Raw genomic sequence first — 16,895 nt, 5'->3', positions numbered from 1 at the left:
TACCATTCATGGAAGCTAATTGTTTTTAATAGAATTGCCAGTTAGCACCAGGGTTATAATTGGTTTCATGTTGGATACTTCTCTGAAAACATGGATAACAACAAAGCAAGCAAAGTGAAACTTAATAGGTTTTGCTGACTGGCAATAGGAGGAATGGGTGATGTTCAGTACCTGAAAAATGTCTATTCAAATTGCCTTTTCATTGTGTTTTAAATGTAACATTGATGTAAAAAAGTTATATTCAAACCATTCAGGTAAGAAGTGTTTTGTCTGACACTCTCCTTGTCAGTATTTTTTGTTGGCCCAAAGAATTGTCACACTGTGTAAGAAAAATTAAGTTATTTTAAGAAAGAGTACATATACATTATTTTCATGTTGGATCAGTGGCAGTTGTATATTTCCAGAGAAGTTTACATCCAAAGTCAAGTTGTTGCAGGTGCTAAACATGTTGATAGTAATTTGCTATTTTTTACTTTTTCTTTCTTGTTTTTATTTTCCCATGCAAGGAATAAATATAAATATGAACTTAAGTTTTTGAAGCTTTTGAAGCCATACTACATGCCCCTTTCATTTCCAGAAGAAACAGACTACAACTTCTTTGAAACAAAATCCTCCTGTGAAAGAAATTTTTATATCAATAACAGTAACACACCAGAAAACGGATTCTATTTTGTTAAATCTGACTTGAAATCAATACGTTTATACCCAGTGCTTCTAAGTTAATAAACACTTGCAAAATAGTCTACCAGAAGCAGAAAAGAGTTTTGTATCATAATCAGAAAATTAATAAAAAAGTTTGCTAGTTATATAATGTAGTTTGACTGAGATTGTTTTCCATTGCTTGCAGAAAGCTGTTGATTTAATAATATTCATCCAGTTGAGTTTTAGGTCTTGGGCTATTTTATGAGGTTGAATTCATTTGAATTTGATTTTGAATTTCAGATTTTGGGACGTGATGTTTCGAAAAAATGATGAGAATAGTTAATGCAAATGAATCTTTGGATACATTAATCTTTTTATTACTCTGAACATACAGTACATCAGATTAATAGTATTAGATTGTGCATACAGGTACAGTAGGAAGTTTTATGTTTGGAGGAATTTGGAAAAAATGAGTCATTTGTAAATAACATAAAACTGCCATTTATACTGTTTTTGAACAGATCCTGTTGTTAACAATGAATAATGAAAGAGAAATTTTGTTTGCGGCTGTTTGAATGTATTAAATAGTGTTTAATTTTTGTTTCAAAGAGTTAGTCAGCTGTTGACATTCATGTTGGCTCAGGGCTGTCCACTGCACAAGTAGTATTTATTGTGAAAAAGTAATTTTAGTTAATTAATTCAGTTTCTGAGTACTTTATCTGGATTTGAATCCTGGGAATAACTGATTGTGTATTAGAGACTAGAGATCTTGTGAGAGAGTTACTATAATTGCTTAAAACTCTGCTGTTCCTCAGAGCCTTCCCCTATTCCTAAATGTACAGTATATAACTCTAATATTGCTACCAGAGGGAAAAAGCAGGAAAACCAGACATAGTTCTTAACTTCCAAATCTCTTAAATTCTGTATATTTTTGCTTTTGCATTGATATTGTCACCAAGCTTTGCCTAGCCTCTCTTTTAATGGATTATTCCAACCTATCATAAACTGGTTTCACTTATAAAAGCAGATTCCAAGCTTAATTTCCCCTGAATTACATTCTTGCAGTGGAATTTTGTACATTTCAGCAGGAGAGACAGCCACCTACTCAGCTCATTATTTGTGGGTCAGTTATAAAATGTTGTTGGATTCCTTTTCCTTTAGTTATCTGATGCATGTCAGCCACTCTCACAGCCACCACAAGGCTGTGAATCTAATGGCTGAGCTCTCCATGAGGTTTCCTAGTATATCATCCTCATGTCCAGGGTATCATGCGAGCAGATATGAATGAAGAGTATGTAAAAGTACATACTACGAATTGTGATATTTTTATTAGACATCCAAGAGTAACTGCGGAAGGACACCATGTGCATGTTTGTGTCTGTGTGTACACTGTGTATTGTGCTTTGTGCCTGTTGCTTGTAGGGATAGGCTATAGCTCCCCCTTGATCCTATATTGGATAAAACAGTTAGACAGTGGATTGATGGATGTATGGATGAACAACATTTCCTAGCTATGGCAGTGACTTAATATTTTTCAATCACAAGACACGAACATAGACACACCGCAATAGTTAAGAGATGCCAGTTTACCTAACCAGTATGTCTTTGGAAATGGGAGCACCAAGAAAAAACCATTCTAACAGCAGGGTAGTATATTATTTAACAAAGAGGGCTTTCACAGATTCCCCATCTAGAGAGTATGGCAGGACATGGAGCATGACCAGTACTAAAGAGGTTGATGAGGTGCCCACCAGTGAGCCCAGGTGGAGTCTGTATTGAAGCCTTGTTGGGGAGCTTTTTGTTCATGTTGTGGGTTGTTTCGAGTCATTGGATGTGTGGATGAGTGATGTTTGCGAGGACAGGGAGCCAGGGCATTGGGGTGGGGTGTAGGGTTCCAGTGATGATGCGCATGGTGGCATTCAGCTGGGTATGTGCTGAAGAAGTGTGAGGTGCTGAGGGTGGTAGTGACAGTGCTCCATCTTGTATCAGCAAATTTGGAGATCAGATTGTTCCTTGTTTTGACCTCAGCTGCATTTGTCTTTAAGTGCTCCAGGAAGGTAAGGGTCCTGTCTAGGGTTACTCCATGCTTTGTTGGTGTAGGAAGGAGCTGCAATTTCTGATTATTCATCAAAAGCTTTTTTTGTAGCTTTTATATTCTGGAGGTGGAATAGACTGCAAAGTGTTTTGGTGGGCTTGGTTTGAGGCACTGTGTGCTGCAGTACTGTTCAGGTTTTGATATGTTCTCATTTATTACCTGGCTCAAGGTGTTAACATTTGACAAACAGATGTCATCAGCATATATAAACTTTGGTTGTGATTTCTAGGATGTCATTTATGTACAGATTAAACAGAGTGGGAGCCAATACTGATCCCTAAAGGAGTCAATTTGTCTGTCATTTCCATCTACTTGATTTCTGTCCTGGGTGAATTCTGAATTGTCTGCTGCTCAGCAGTGTTTGGATCATTTTGATTCCCAAGGGGGCAGTGCCCTTCAAGAGCTTCAACAGAAGATATGCTTGTCAAACTGTGTCATAGGCTGTCATAGGCACCTGTCACCTTTCAGAAGTTTTTCTGAAAGCCATTTTCGATGAAGGTGGTGAGGGACAGTACTTGTTCAGTTGTGGTGCGTTCCTTGGGAAATTGTGCAGTAGCTGGATGGTATTTTGGGGTTCTATCCAAGTTTAGGGGATGGCAATGACATTTGCTCTGCACCATATCTTTGGGACAGTGTTGGAATTCATAATTAGTGTGTAGAACTGAGCTTGTGGCCCCAGGTTTTTTAGAAATCCTGGCATGATGCTGTTGTATCTTGCTGCCTTGCTGCGTTTCAGGTCCCGCAAAACCTTTTGTAGTTCTGTGACTTTAAAAGGACAGTGCTTGTGTTTTCTCTGTGGGTCTGTTGGTGGTATCTTAATACATCCCAGACTCTTCCTTTCGTATTTTTGTCCAAGGGTGCCTTGGGAATAGCAAGCAGATAGTTGGAGACTTGTTTGGGAGTGACAGAGGGGTGGTTTTGAATGGGAGGTTTATAGACATTGGCTAATCGGAAACCACCAACCACTATAATGTCAGAATATGTGGTTGTGGCCAGATGTCTTGCTTGGGCAATGTCAGTTCGGGCATAAGTGGCACGACCATGTTTAGAATGTGGTTGATAACATAAGAAGTCATAACCTTTGATGGCGTATGGGTCTGCCTGTTCCAGTGTGGGGTTTCCTTTATGCAGATATCAGTGGTGAGCAGCCAGGACTTCGATGGAGCTGCTCCGGCGGCTTCAAAATGTAGATGGAATATTCAGAAAGCTGGTCTGGCAGTGATATGCTTTTTGTCTATCGTTTTGGCTTTGGGACTTGGAATAGGATTCTTTGAGATTCCTCTTCTGAAGCTTCTCTTAGAAATTTGTCTGCTATTTGTATCATTAGATTCCTGGCCCCTGACGAGGGGTACAACATGAAGATGATTCATTGCTTCCCACCAAGGCAACATGTGGCAACTCCGTAAAGAAGGTGCTGCAGTGTAGAACTGAATTCATAACCAAATCGAGGAGCACAGAAGCAGTAGCTCTAAAGTCAATACCAGCATGCCATCCCAAGGTAATCATAAGAAAAGGTCATATTAACAGATTAATTTAAACATTATAGGTCCTTATAAAATTTCATAGTTCACCTACAGAGTTTCTTTTAAAAGGATACAGTAGTTCATTTGTTCATTCATTTATGTATGCATCAGTTCAGTATTTAAGTTTTTCTAATTTCCATTGCTTTCATGTACAGTATGTATTTTGGCTCCTGAGGGTTTCTGTATTTTAGAATTTGACAACCATGACCCTGACAGAAGACAAAGACTTGCAGCATGTACAGTCTGTTATTCCCTTTGATATAGTTGAAGGCAGAGCAACCTCTTTTGTTTATAACCTTTTGAGCTGTGCTGAAAAGGGTTCCTGGTAACTCCTACAGACAGGAGTAGAAATTCCTATTCACATCAAAAAGATTTTAGTTATAAGTACCTGAATTTTAATGTAAACTTGTATACAATATGTTTTGTGGCCATCCCTTGTGAATAACCTCTAAATTGCTTAGTGTATAATGCCTGTAAAAAGGTGTGAGATCTATTTTGTGCTACTTTTCACAGTATAACACCAATACAGTACTCGTAATTCTGCATGCTGTAATAAATTCAGTACACCAGCTACTGTATGTATGTAAAGATGATGAAAACTTCCTTAAAATAAATTGAACAGTGCCTTTACTTTAGGGCTAAAAAGCGAGATGCATTGAATTATTGGGTTTCTTTTCTGAGACACGTTTAAGCTCTTTATTTAAATTTCATAATGCAAATGATTTTATGCAGTCTTTTTGCATTATATTTTCATGCATTCATTTGATTGGTTTTGCCTTTTTAAACTGCTACTGTGATGGATAGAATCTTCTAAGCCAGTAAGGTGGACTTCGGTTCCGCAGATACAACTTGTGGTTAATTTCTTGGTAGGGGCTATCTGTCCTTAAAACATACATTGAGAAAGATACATTTGTACATGAATTTGTTGTCAATTTTAATTAACTAACAGTATATAATACATTTGATTGAATTTTGACATTCCAGATGGGTCTTTGTAATAATGCTAAATTTAATTTTATTTGTGACTATAGAAAATAAGTGTTAGAGATGGTGCTTTGAGTTACAACAACTTGTGTTTATTTTAAAAAAAGTAGTTTTACCTATGTAGAAATATATATGCATCTCTTACAGCACATTTGACCCAAGATTAACTTATGGATCATTTGCACATCAGCTTTCCTGAAGATTACAGCGGAACAAGTGTCATGAACCATTAGCTTTTATCTTTGTACCTGAAATGAATCCCGATTGCATAACTGAGCAAGACGTGGTGACTTGATTGTTTTACATGACAGGGAAAGGACAGGCACGCTTGCTGAATAGATGGCAGACCATTGCTATGATGAAAACTGTGGAATTGTCTGGTGTTCTTGCATAATTGGAAACTCTTGCAAAGAAGCTGATGCACTGCTTTCTGGTATTGTTTGTGATAGTTTTTGCTGATGACAGGCTGGTGAAATTAATTCCACATTGATTCATGCAAAAATCTTGTCTTATTGTGAACTTCTCTTTTTTCTTCTTCTGTAGGAAATTACATTTTAAAAATAAAAAAACACTTGGTTGAAAGATTATTTATCTTACCTTTTGCCTGGTGATGTGAAGGTTGAAACAGTTACTTCAATCTGTAAAAAACATACTCGACAGAAGTATATGGAGGACTCACTATAATTTAAAGTTAAGGGTGCTGAACATCAAAAAGTTTTAATTGGCTGAAAAACATGATTAAAAGAACTGTTAAAAGATATTTTAGTAAAAAGTAGTCCTTCTTCAGTTATGTAGAAATCAATTCATCCATCCATTTTTTAATCACTTTATCCAATACAGGGTCACAGGGGACCTGGAGCTTATCTGATAAGCAATGGGCACATGGATACACCCTGGATGGACACCAGTCCGTTACAAGGCACACACAGACACAAACACATGATAAAAGCAATTATTGTGGTTGCTATTTTAAGATTATTTTAAGGGGTATGTATGAATATGAGTATTAATTATCTCAAATCATTTCACAGTACTCGCAAGGCAATTTTCACAATTGTCTAAATAGACTTCTAATTCTGCTCTGTGTACATAAAGTCAGATTAGTCCACTTCAGGTGTTATTAAGAATCACCTGCAGGGTTAGTAGCAGGACCCTGAAACCTTAAAATGGTTAGATAAGTAAAAAAAGGGCTATATATATCTAAGATTTTAAAAATCAGCCATATTCTAAAAAACAGGTAATCAGTTGTGGTAACTGCCATTCTACATCTTTCTGGTCTTCACTCCAAGATTTCTTATCCAGGTTTTCACATATGTGATATTTTCTTACACGTTCTGATTGCTGTTGTTCAACAGCATGCACTTCTGATACAGCAATGTTCATTCTAGTGTACCTAGAACAGAAATCTGTTCTATCTGTGTCTACAACAATTCATGTGATATGATATAAAACAATTCCTGTTGTGTTATAATTGATTGAATGCCTACCCAGTATATCCAAATGTCCTGCTTGAGCCATTAACTTTTATGTAGCAACAAGAGTATGCTTAGGAGGAGAACTTTCCCTTTGGTTTTGTAACCAGTGACACCAAAGTACAGCATACAAAATGAAAATCTTGACCATAAAGAAAAACATGGACATAAAGTGCAGTATAAAAGTTGGGAAGGCAATATTTTTTCTTTGACATTATGTCTGTGAATAATAAAGTGACTAAATGGTGAGTCATGTAAGGGAAATCACAATCTGACAATATCTGACAGTCAATATCTGGATACATAATAAAAAAGTTCTCAGACAATACAAGGCGGGTGGGTTGGTAAACACAGATATGATTTTCTTAATTCCCTTGTAATTAAGTTTATTAATCTTAATTTCAGCTCTTTAAGACACAAAGCAATATTTGTTTGAAGGACGAGAAAATAAGCACTTGAAGGAAAACTCCCACTCATTTTGTTCTGCACAATTACCCAGTGCTTTAGAAATGCTTAATTCTGGATGCAAAAACCTTTTTTTACTTGCAAAAAGAGGTAGCACTGCTGAGAGCTTAAAGAATTTGGATTTGGGATCGGTGATTTGCAACAAGAATGGTTCCATATCTATTTATCAGTCCCAAATGGATCAGGCTGTTTGATCATGCAACAGTGCTTGGCGTGATTACTGTGTGTCCTTTACACTTTCCCATTGTGCTATTTTAAAACTGATTGTTTCCCATCTGTGAAACGTAAGCCAAGTTTCTCTGACATATACACTTGTGATCATGGGAGATTAACTGCCTAATAGTTCAACTATGAAGACATGAAAGGAGAAACAAAATCAGTGATTACAGATTACCAACATGAAAGCATGGCAGTGAAATGCCTGTGTATCACACAGAGCCTGGAGTTAGCACTGAAAATAAAATAAACCCTAATGTAAACAAGTTTCTTAAGGTAAAAATATGGATGTAGGATTAAGTGATAAAATTTAAGTCACCTTATCAACAAAATAATCAACATAATATTACATATGATGTAGCACAGCTCCTATGATTTTCGATTTTGTACTGCATTATTTAAAACCCGCCTCTTTATAACTATTTTAATGCTTTCCTAGCTGCTTCAGCATGCGTAGGCTGCAAAGGAACAAGTAAAGGTTTATTCCATGCTAAAAAAAGAAGAAAAAAACACAATGTTTTGGCTGTGGAGCCTTCTTTGGGTGTGAAGAAGGCTCTACAGCCAAAATGTTATCTTTCTTTTCTTCTCTTTTCAGCATGGAATAAATGGGAGATGGTTTGCCTTCTCAACATATTCCTATGAATATACATTTTTTGTTCTAGGGTACATCCTTATATTAATTTTTATTTGCTGAATTAAACTTTTGGGCATTTGTATTCCTAAAAATAAATTGTGTTAATGTTATATCAGAAAATTAAGCTTGTATTAAGCTTTTTACTTTGTATTGTAACAATATATCTTGATAACACATTATAGTACATAATGGGCCCATCAGGTCTTTGATCTTGAGAAAAACAGAAGGAAATGATTTCTAGGAAATATAGCCATGTGTGTGTCATTCTGGAGTAAGAAAATGTTCGCTGTTAATTTCTCTTGAGGAAACAATAAAACTGTTAAATCAAACAACGTGCCAGATGGTCCAAACAGGTGTTGAGGGTGAGAACGCTACACATCAGGAATGACTTGGGTAATAAAATTAATATTGCCAATATATGATAAATCACATTCTTATTCGGAAGAGCCCGCTAAAAGCTGAAATTTTTAAGTCATTCATTCCAGGCTAGATGTCAAAATGTGATTGTGTGATCGTTTTAAAGATTTCTGAATATATACATGCACTCCGATCAATTCAATTTATTAATAATCGAATGTACTATTATCCTTTAGTCTTTAAAATATGCCAGCATGAGTTTGGAATTATTTCCCATGGGAAATGAAACATTAATCAATGTTGCTCATTTGTTTATCGATCCTTATCTTTGTTTACCTGTGCTGTATATAGAAATTAAAACCGAAATACAGCTACATTTTTGTTACAGTATTCAACATTTTTGTAGACTTGAGTAAAAAGTCTAGTAAGCTCAGAGTTATAAATCAGAGTTTAGTATGGTAGTTTCTTGTAACGTAGTTTCCAATGGGATAGATTTGTACAAATAATAGTCTGTACTGATAACAATCTACTACTTCATGTAGTGCAAACCTTTTGAATTAGCAACTGTGTATATATGATCAGCTGCTAGACGGTTTTAGCAGAAGTGCCAAATGTTACCTTTAAAATAAAAAAAAGACACTGGAGCCTGCTTGGAGGACCATGTTGATCTCTCCTGACATTTTCCTTCACGAGATGTTAAGTGCATCTTCAATTAATATTTATGAATGTAATGAAGGAAAACAAATGTAAAACAAATGCGAAAGCTTTCAAGGTGACATCAATAATTTATTATTTTTTAATTCAATGTTTTGCTTATGGGGGGCACAGTGAGGCAGTGGTTAGCATTGCTGCCTCTCAGCGCTGGTGCCCTGGGTTTAATTCCCAACTTGGGGTGCTAGTTGTGTGGAGTTTGTATGTTTTCCCTGTGTTTACTTGAGTTTTACTCCGTCTGCTCTAGTTTCCCCAAACAGTCCAAAGAGATACCGATAGGTTAATTGGCTTCTAACTAAAAACTGGTGTGAGTGTGTGTTTGCCTAGTGATGGACTGGCATCCCATCCAGTGTGTGTCCAGTCTTGTGCCCATTGCTTTCCTGGGATAGACTTCAGCTCCCCCACGACCCTCAATTGAATAAAGAGGTTACACATAGATAGATGAATAAATGGACCTTTTGCTTCTGGCCCAACAAACTATTACATGAGCTGACTGCCTTCAAAGAGAGGACTATGTGTCCTTTAGTACAAATAAAGTGCAGGAACAGTCTCATAGCTTTTACGTAACACTAACTGAAATCTAATTCGTCAGGGTAATTTGTTGTAATTTCATTGGAGCTGTACTGTGGTTGAGCTGCCTGTTGATGCAGATAACAAATGTCAGTGCTCCTCTGGAGAATCACAGGTTAGCGTCTCTTAACCTTCCCAGGTCTCTTGTGTCCTGCCTGTAAAATACACTGCAGGAGTAAGAATCTACCAACCACAGAATTAATTAGTGACAGAGAGTGAATGTAAATGGGTGCAAATGGTTAAAATTTAATGTAATAGTAACTTTATAAGGTCTTTTTATTGATCACAAAAGTATCAGTTGTTTTAATAATCAGATAATTAAAAATAATATCAAATTACTTTTTATAGCTGAATTAATGACAGCATTATAGTAATAATACAATTTTGCTAAGGAGCACCTTTCATCTAACTCAGAATACCATATAATTAAACAAATATGATACACAAGAGAAGCAAATTAAAATGGAAAAAAAGCACAGGTTTTGGATTTGTGAAATGATAAATTTGGTGAAATGATTTGGAAAAAGTTAATAATTTTTGTTTATTAATTTAAGGAAAAACTTTAAGTAGGTTTTGAAAATGTTGACTGCTGTTGAGTCTGGAATGGATATGGACGTTTTTTTCCATAAAAGTCATTCTGCACAAAAGAAGATTCTGTTGCCCAGTGGAGTTGGGTCTTTGGCAAGTAAGAAGACCTGAATCATCAGCTCTCAGATTAAGAGCTGGACCATGTTCATGCAATATATCCTTATAATAATCTGGAGGAAAATCTTTCAGTACCTTTCATGTGATCAGAAGAATCTGACTGCTATAAAGGGAGCCAGTACAATTTACAGAGAATGGGAGCTGTGTGCTCATGGAAAATTCTAGACATACTGCACAAAACCTGTTTTGTACTTTAGAGGCTAAAATAAAGTCAGACATCAATATTTCAACATTAGATGGAGACAGATCTTTACTGAGTGTTGTTACACATATGGAAGTAAGATACCCTTGCAATGTTGAAAATGAGTTGGAAATGTGGTAGTAGTTCTAGGAATGCCTGTTACCTTTGCTTGCTGACATTCTTGGACAAACATGCTAGAGGATTAAAAAAAAGATTTTTAGAACAACTAAGACCTCTGAAAATGTTGAATCCATAGCTATACATTAACCCGAGCATGATTAAAGACAGGTTAAAACATTATTATAGACAGCGAGTTCCATTTCTTTCTCTTCCTGGTTCATGAAATAATGCCACACATTGAAATGTTCAACAGTCTGCTCCTCAAGTGAGATATTTCAAGATTTTCTATCGGCAGAAGAAAGTCAGTGTAAAGTTTGGACAATAATCTCTACTCATAACAGCCCACGTTATCTCAACAAAAAGCTAGCACTGAGGTTATTTTTAGAATCTAAATGTTATGAACATGCCTTACACATCATTAATAAACAGATTTTTCATTTTAGTGCAGGTTTTATTCATTTTTAAGGGATGGTTTGTACTATGGAATTATTTGCAAAATAATTTAGTACCTTCTTTAATTTCTAAGTGCTGAGAGTGTGGCCTCATTCTAAAACGCAAACAAAATAAAAAGCGACATAAAGTTTCACGAGGGTGGACTGCTGAAATAGACCGTGCCTGTTTCCCACATGCTGCAGGTGACCTCTTCTTCAGAATTCTCAGTGACAGCAACACTGGTTGTGATGTGAGCCTGCAGCTGCAGTTTGAACAGGCCGGCTCTGTGCTGATGGTTTCGGTTTCTGAGTAGGGAGTTCAACTCCTGATGAGCGGGTGCTGAGATGGCCTGAGGAGGGAGATCTGCTTCTTCCGTGACCGGTGGGGCAACGATCCCCACGGGAGGCATCCCACACCGCTGAAGTCATATGCCATGTGATGAACCCAGGCTGACATTCACAGGCAGCCAAGACCAGACTGAACAAGCAGAGATGTCTGAGCCTTACATTTCTGATGGATGCTGCTTCAGGAGAAAAACAGCAGGAAACAGTGACTTGAGGAATTAGTTACAGATTCATATATATATATACAAATATTTTACTGTATCTATGCATTTCTGCTTGGGTTGAATGAGTATTAATTGTGAGTTTTTCAGTGAGACCTCCTATACCTCAATAAAGTGGACAAATTTAAAAATTATTCAAGAATTATTCAAGAAAATGAATATAAAAAACTGTGAAATAAATACTGGTATTAACATTTAATTGAGACGGGATAGTAAGAAGACCATTGGGAAGAATGGATTGAAGAGAGCTGCCATTCATTGTTTCTTTAATGTCTTCCATATTGCTAGTTTTTCTGGCCCAAGATATTTAATTAAAGCTTCATCTGCTGTAAGTACAAGATTAGAGAAAGCATGAAATGTGAGTTTGCTATATTTTTGAGTGTCAAATGTTCTCCTTTTTTAACACAATATTTGCGGCTCATTAGCGGCTCATTGCAGCATTTTAAATAGTGCTTAGTGCGTATTTTCTTAGAAAATTGTGTTGCACCTTTAGCACAAAAAAGTATGATTGAAATCTGGCAGATACACTCTGATATTGATACTTACACATTAAGCTGGCCTTGGCTCTAAAGCATTCCCAAATTCTTAGTTCTTGCATGTTTTAAGCAGTAGCAGGGCTACTTGTAAACTTACAAGTGGTTTAATAACTCCTTATGTCTTATAGCTCCTTATGTCTCTCACAGGGTTTCGTCTTTGTGACTTGGCTGTCTTGAATTTCAAGGGTCACTTGCGCCCTTGATCCTTTTGCTAAAGAATTGCTACCTTCATATTTTTTCAGCTTTTAATCTTTTTATCCAGAAAGGAGCTTGTTGAATCTCAAGCTGATCATTAGTACTGAAACATGCATTGCCCAGAGTTATAGATTTACTGTACATCTAAACTGACTTTTCTGGCTAAAGCATGTAAAGATATCTCAGTTTCAAGAGCATTTGTCTAATGGCAGTCTTTTTAGATCCCTTCAATCTGCTTTCCTGGCTAAAGCACCCAGACTACGTTGTTCATGAAATACTGATGACTGGGTATTTTGGTTATGTTGGTTTTTGATGTGGTGTGTCTAAATAAATATTTTCCGAGAACTAGGGCACGCTGTTCATAATCGAATCACATCACATGATGTCTACAAGGTTCAGATATGGCTCCTTTTTTATTTGAGATGTGTATTAGAATATATGAACTTTAAGGTCAACTAATTTATAAATTTAGCATTCTTTGCTACTTTTTAGTCTGACAATTTTCAAGATTTATCTGTCTTCACATTCTGCCATTGAATTTCTCATTGAGCACTATTTTATCAAGACAATTCAATTGCCTTCTTTTAAATTCTGCCAAAGGGAAGATAAAGCTGGTTGTTTTTCACCTTTTGATGAGCATGTACAGGAAATTCAGGTTGGCACCTGGCAGAACTAGACATAATCCTAATAAATAGACCACATATGATGGGCTACGTTTGATCCTGTATTACTTTTCATCTTCGTATTTGCAACGTTGTCAGTTTTTCATCAATACATTTCTTTAATCTGGTATTTGACCAGCAAGTAATCATTGTATTTTTGTTGTCATTAGCATTTTACTGTTCTAAATTTTCATGCTGGTTTTACATTATACAGGGCTTTGATATTCTAGCCTGGTGAAGACAGAGTTACGCAATTGGAGTTTGAACATGTTAAAGGTTTCAGAATTGTGAATATGTTTTTTCTATTTTGTTTTTTATTATGATTGTGCTAAAGAAAACCGCAAGGTTCAAATAAACACATCTGTGTAGCTTTGCTTTCTTGAGGTTTTCAAACAGGGTTATATCAAAATCTTCTTGAAAGTGTCAGTCTTGTGAAAATCATGAGAGGGTGGTTGATTCAAGTTCTACATTTATTCTGTGCATAAGTTTACATGTGAGAGATCCCTTTGCATCCTAGAGAATGGTATACAGGTGTGCAGATGCCCACTGACAGTGCAAACAATGTGGATTTAAGAGTGCCAATTTAATGTCCAAATATGCCAAAATGTCTGTTAACAGTATCTTTAAACTGCAGGCCAAGCTTATCCCTTCTCCCTTGTCACCTGTCACCATATAATACATCTCTCTTGTTACTGTGATCATTTCTGGAAGTGGGAAGTGGGAAGCACCAGCAAAAACAGGCCTTGTATCATTTTTAGTAGTGATGTTTCAAGACATAGAATAAAAGTCCCCAATTTACCTATTTTGAGTGTTGTCATTTTGTTAACAGAGCACATTTTAAGATGATATGAGAAGCAATGTTTTGCAATGTCAGTGTTGAAACTGCACTGTTCAGTAAATAATATGTTCTCTGCTATAATTCTGAACATATAATTTTGTTTATATGTATACTAATTTTTTCTTTTTTTTTACATATATATTTAGTGATTTTTTTAAATTAAAAGTTGTTACTGTTGCCGTTCTTCCAGATTCTAAATTATTCCATTGCAAATGGAATGAGTGTAATACTGAGACTGGTAGAAGGTGTTAACAATTGGCAGGTAGGATACTTCCTGGATGGAATGCCAGTCTCTCCCAGAGCAAATCCTTTAGAGTTTCATACTCCATAGCAATGGAGGTACAATTTCAGAAGAAAGGAAAGATAGCTTTATATGTGTATAGATCCAATACCCTTGTTTTGGTATATGAACTGTCATTAAAAGCAGAAGTATTAAAAAGAATAACAAACTCCATACCCAGATAATATGCACTTCTCATTATACTTAGTTTGTTGATAAAGTTTGATTCCTACTGCTATAATTTCTATGGTTATAGCATTTGTTTTCTGAAAGTCGAATATACAAAATGTCAGATGAAACTCTCTTAGTTTGGATAGACAACTCACCATAAAGATATAAGAAAAGGTAATGGGAGAAACCCAAAGATAGTATTGCTCCCCTTCTTAGTGAGTCTCTCATAAGTCTTTAAAACCTGATAATACCTGATATTATTGTAATTTCGTTTTAAATGCAAATTATGCTGTCTCCTAAGCTGATGGGTTTTGTCTTAGAAACCAGCCACCACTGGTTTTGAATTTTAAGGAATGGTTTGCATTCTGTATACATGAATGTAAAAGATTAAGGTGATGATATGATGCAATTTGTCCTGAGGACTCGGTTCTATATAGTTTTAACTGTCTGAAAAAAATCTTAAATAAGTTAAAATCAGATTTTTTGTAAATGCATACTTTTAACATGCATCATATTTGGTATGGTGATAACTTTGGACTTTTTCTTCAATTAAGCCCACCATTTTTCATGATTAAAGAGAAAAGTATGATAATCAACATTGTGAATTCAAGTCAGGAGCCGTCTTATTAAAATTTAATCAGGGAAGCAGCCAATGAAACAGCACCCTTATAATAACTTTTGAGCTCCAGCTTGGATGTTAAAATCAATTCCTTCCAGAGAACTTAATGGAAGTTAAAACTAAATAACTTCAAAAAACAAGTATTATATTATATAGCTCTCACTCAGAATTCACCATATTTTCTATTCTGATGCTCCAACCTTCAAAATCAATAAAACATCTAAAACATACCAAAAAGGTAGATTTTGGGGAAAACCCTTTTTGGGGGGGAAAGAAAAAGTAATTTTCATTATCATTTTTAAACTGGAGGTAGTTATGTTCTTTGTATGTGTGGTTATTGAGGATGAACTATGTATGCATTAATCAAGAAAAATATTGAAGCTTTAACAACAGGACTTTTAGATTGAATTGCTTTGTTTCTTGACCTTAGCTCATGTGTTTGGACAACATCTTTTCCAATGAAGGTGAAGTCTCTTGTGTTAAAACAGTCTCCCACAGTATTCACATGCATTATTTGGAATATCAGAAAATGAAAAGATTACAAATTACTGAATTGACTGTTTTACAAAACTAACACAGACATTCTTTCAGGTATTCTTGAATACCTGAAGAATGTTTTGTGTGCGCTGCATGTTTAAAAATATTATTGTATGTACAAGAGGTTGAGTGGTCTGAGTGAATTTCTCCCATAAAGGTTAAGGTTGCAAAGCCTTTCATGTTAGTTCCAAAGACCTTCATTTGTTATTTTTTTTTCTGTGCAGTTGTTTGTTAAATACATTTCAAAAAGCTTTGTAGACAAAGAAAAACCCTTGCATATTCTTCCTACTGTATATTGATAGTCATGAATTGTGTGCTTTGCCAGTAATTTAAAGATTAAAACCAGCTATTCATGTACATGTACATCATAAGTTGCTTTTAACTGTAATGGACAATATGTATGTTTTCTAGAACCAAAGTCTATATTTTCTAATTTTAAACTACATTTGCAAAATGAAATGTGTAAATTAGACATACATACACATTTGTAATGTTTCAGGTAAATTAAAACTGTACTCATATAAATTACATTTTTAAATGGGATCCTTTCTGGAATGCATACATTCTAAAAAGTGGGCTATGTAGAGTGGATGCATCTTCTCTCCCAGAGGATAACAAAATCAGCAGATGCTATGGATAAACTTTGAACATGGAAAAAAGTGTCTTGCCACAAGCTTGAGAAACTTTGACCATATCTGTAATTTGATATATAGCAGGTGCCTGACAGATATTACAGTCAGGGCCACTGCTATGAAGCTAGAATGAACAATGATTAATTTGACTTTGTCTTCCATTTCAAACTGTGGTTCTGATGATAACAATTTTGTAACCTGGACAGTGGCTGTGTTGAAATTATATTAAAAAAGGGGATCTCAGTGGGTTTCTTTATTGCTTTTTAGGCCTTCTTTTAGCTAGGTTTGCTATGTCCTCTCTTTTTTCCTGTGCATCTTAGTTTCTAGCCTTCTGTGACAGTTTGGGCTTCCTATAGCACTGTGTGATATAGCTTCAAATATTTTATTAACCTCCATAAAATAATGCAGAAAACAATTAATTTATATTTTCCTACTTTAAATGCAGATTTTCTCTATTACAGTTCCTGAGCCATCTGGTCTTGTGAAATGGCGATTGCCTCTATAAAATGAGAAACACAAAATCAGCCTTGGAACAAAATTGACAGAAAACACAGGTGGCCCCAAAATTCATCATCACATGTCTGGATGGAAGCTTTGAACAGAGGGGTTCCTCAGCTTACTCATTGGCATTTGTATAGAACAAAATGTGGCTTCCATTGCCTACATTAGAGTTTTCTACTTGTGTCTGACATCAATAATACAGTTTAAAAAATTGTTTTTAAAAGATAAATGTGCTCGTTTCAAATTTGTGGA

General features: G+C 35.6%; 1 protein-coding gene across 4 annotated transcripts in view; it reads left to right on the top strand.

Annotated features, from left to right (window-relative positions):
* The window catches only part of slc36a4 (solute carrier family 36 member 4), a 200,829-nt gene that overhangs the window by 70,529 nt on the left and 113,405 nt on the right, over window positions 1-16,895 (top strand). The gene's annotated exons all lie outside the window — the stretch shown is intronic.

Source organism: Lepisosteus oculatus, chromosome 5 (assembly GCF_040954835.1).
Source record: "Lepisosteus oculatus isolate fLepOcu1 chromosome 5, fLepOcu1.hap2, whole genome shotgun sequence".
In the NCBI taxonomy this organism is placed as follows: Eukaryota; Metazoa; Chordata; class Actinopteri; order Semionotiformes; family Lepisosteidae; genus Lepisosteus; species Lepisosteus oculatus.
The sequence above is the reverse complement of the archived record's forward strand: the minus strand, read 5'-3'. Positions and strand labels throughout refer to the sequence as shown.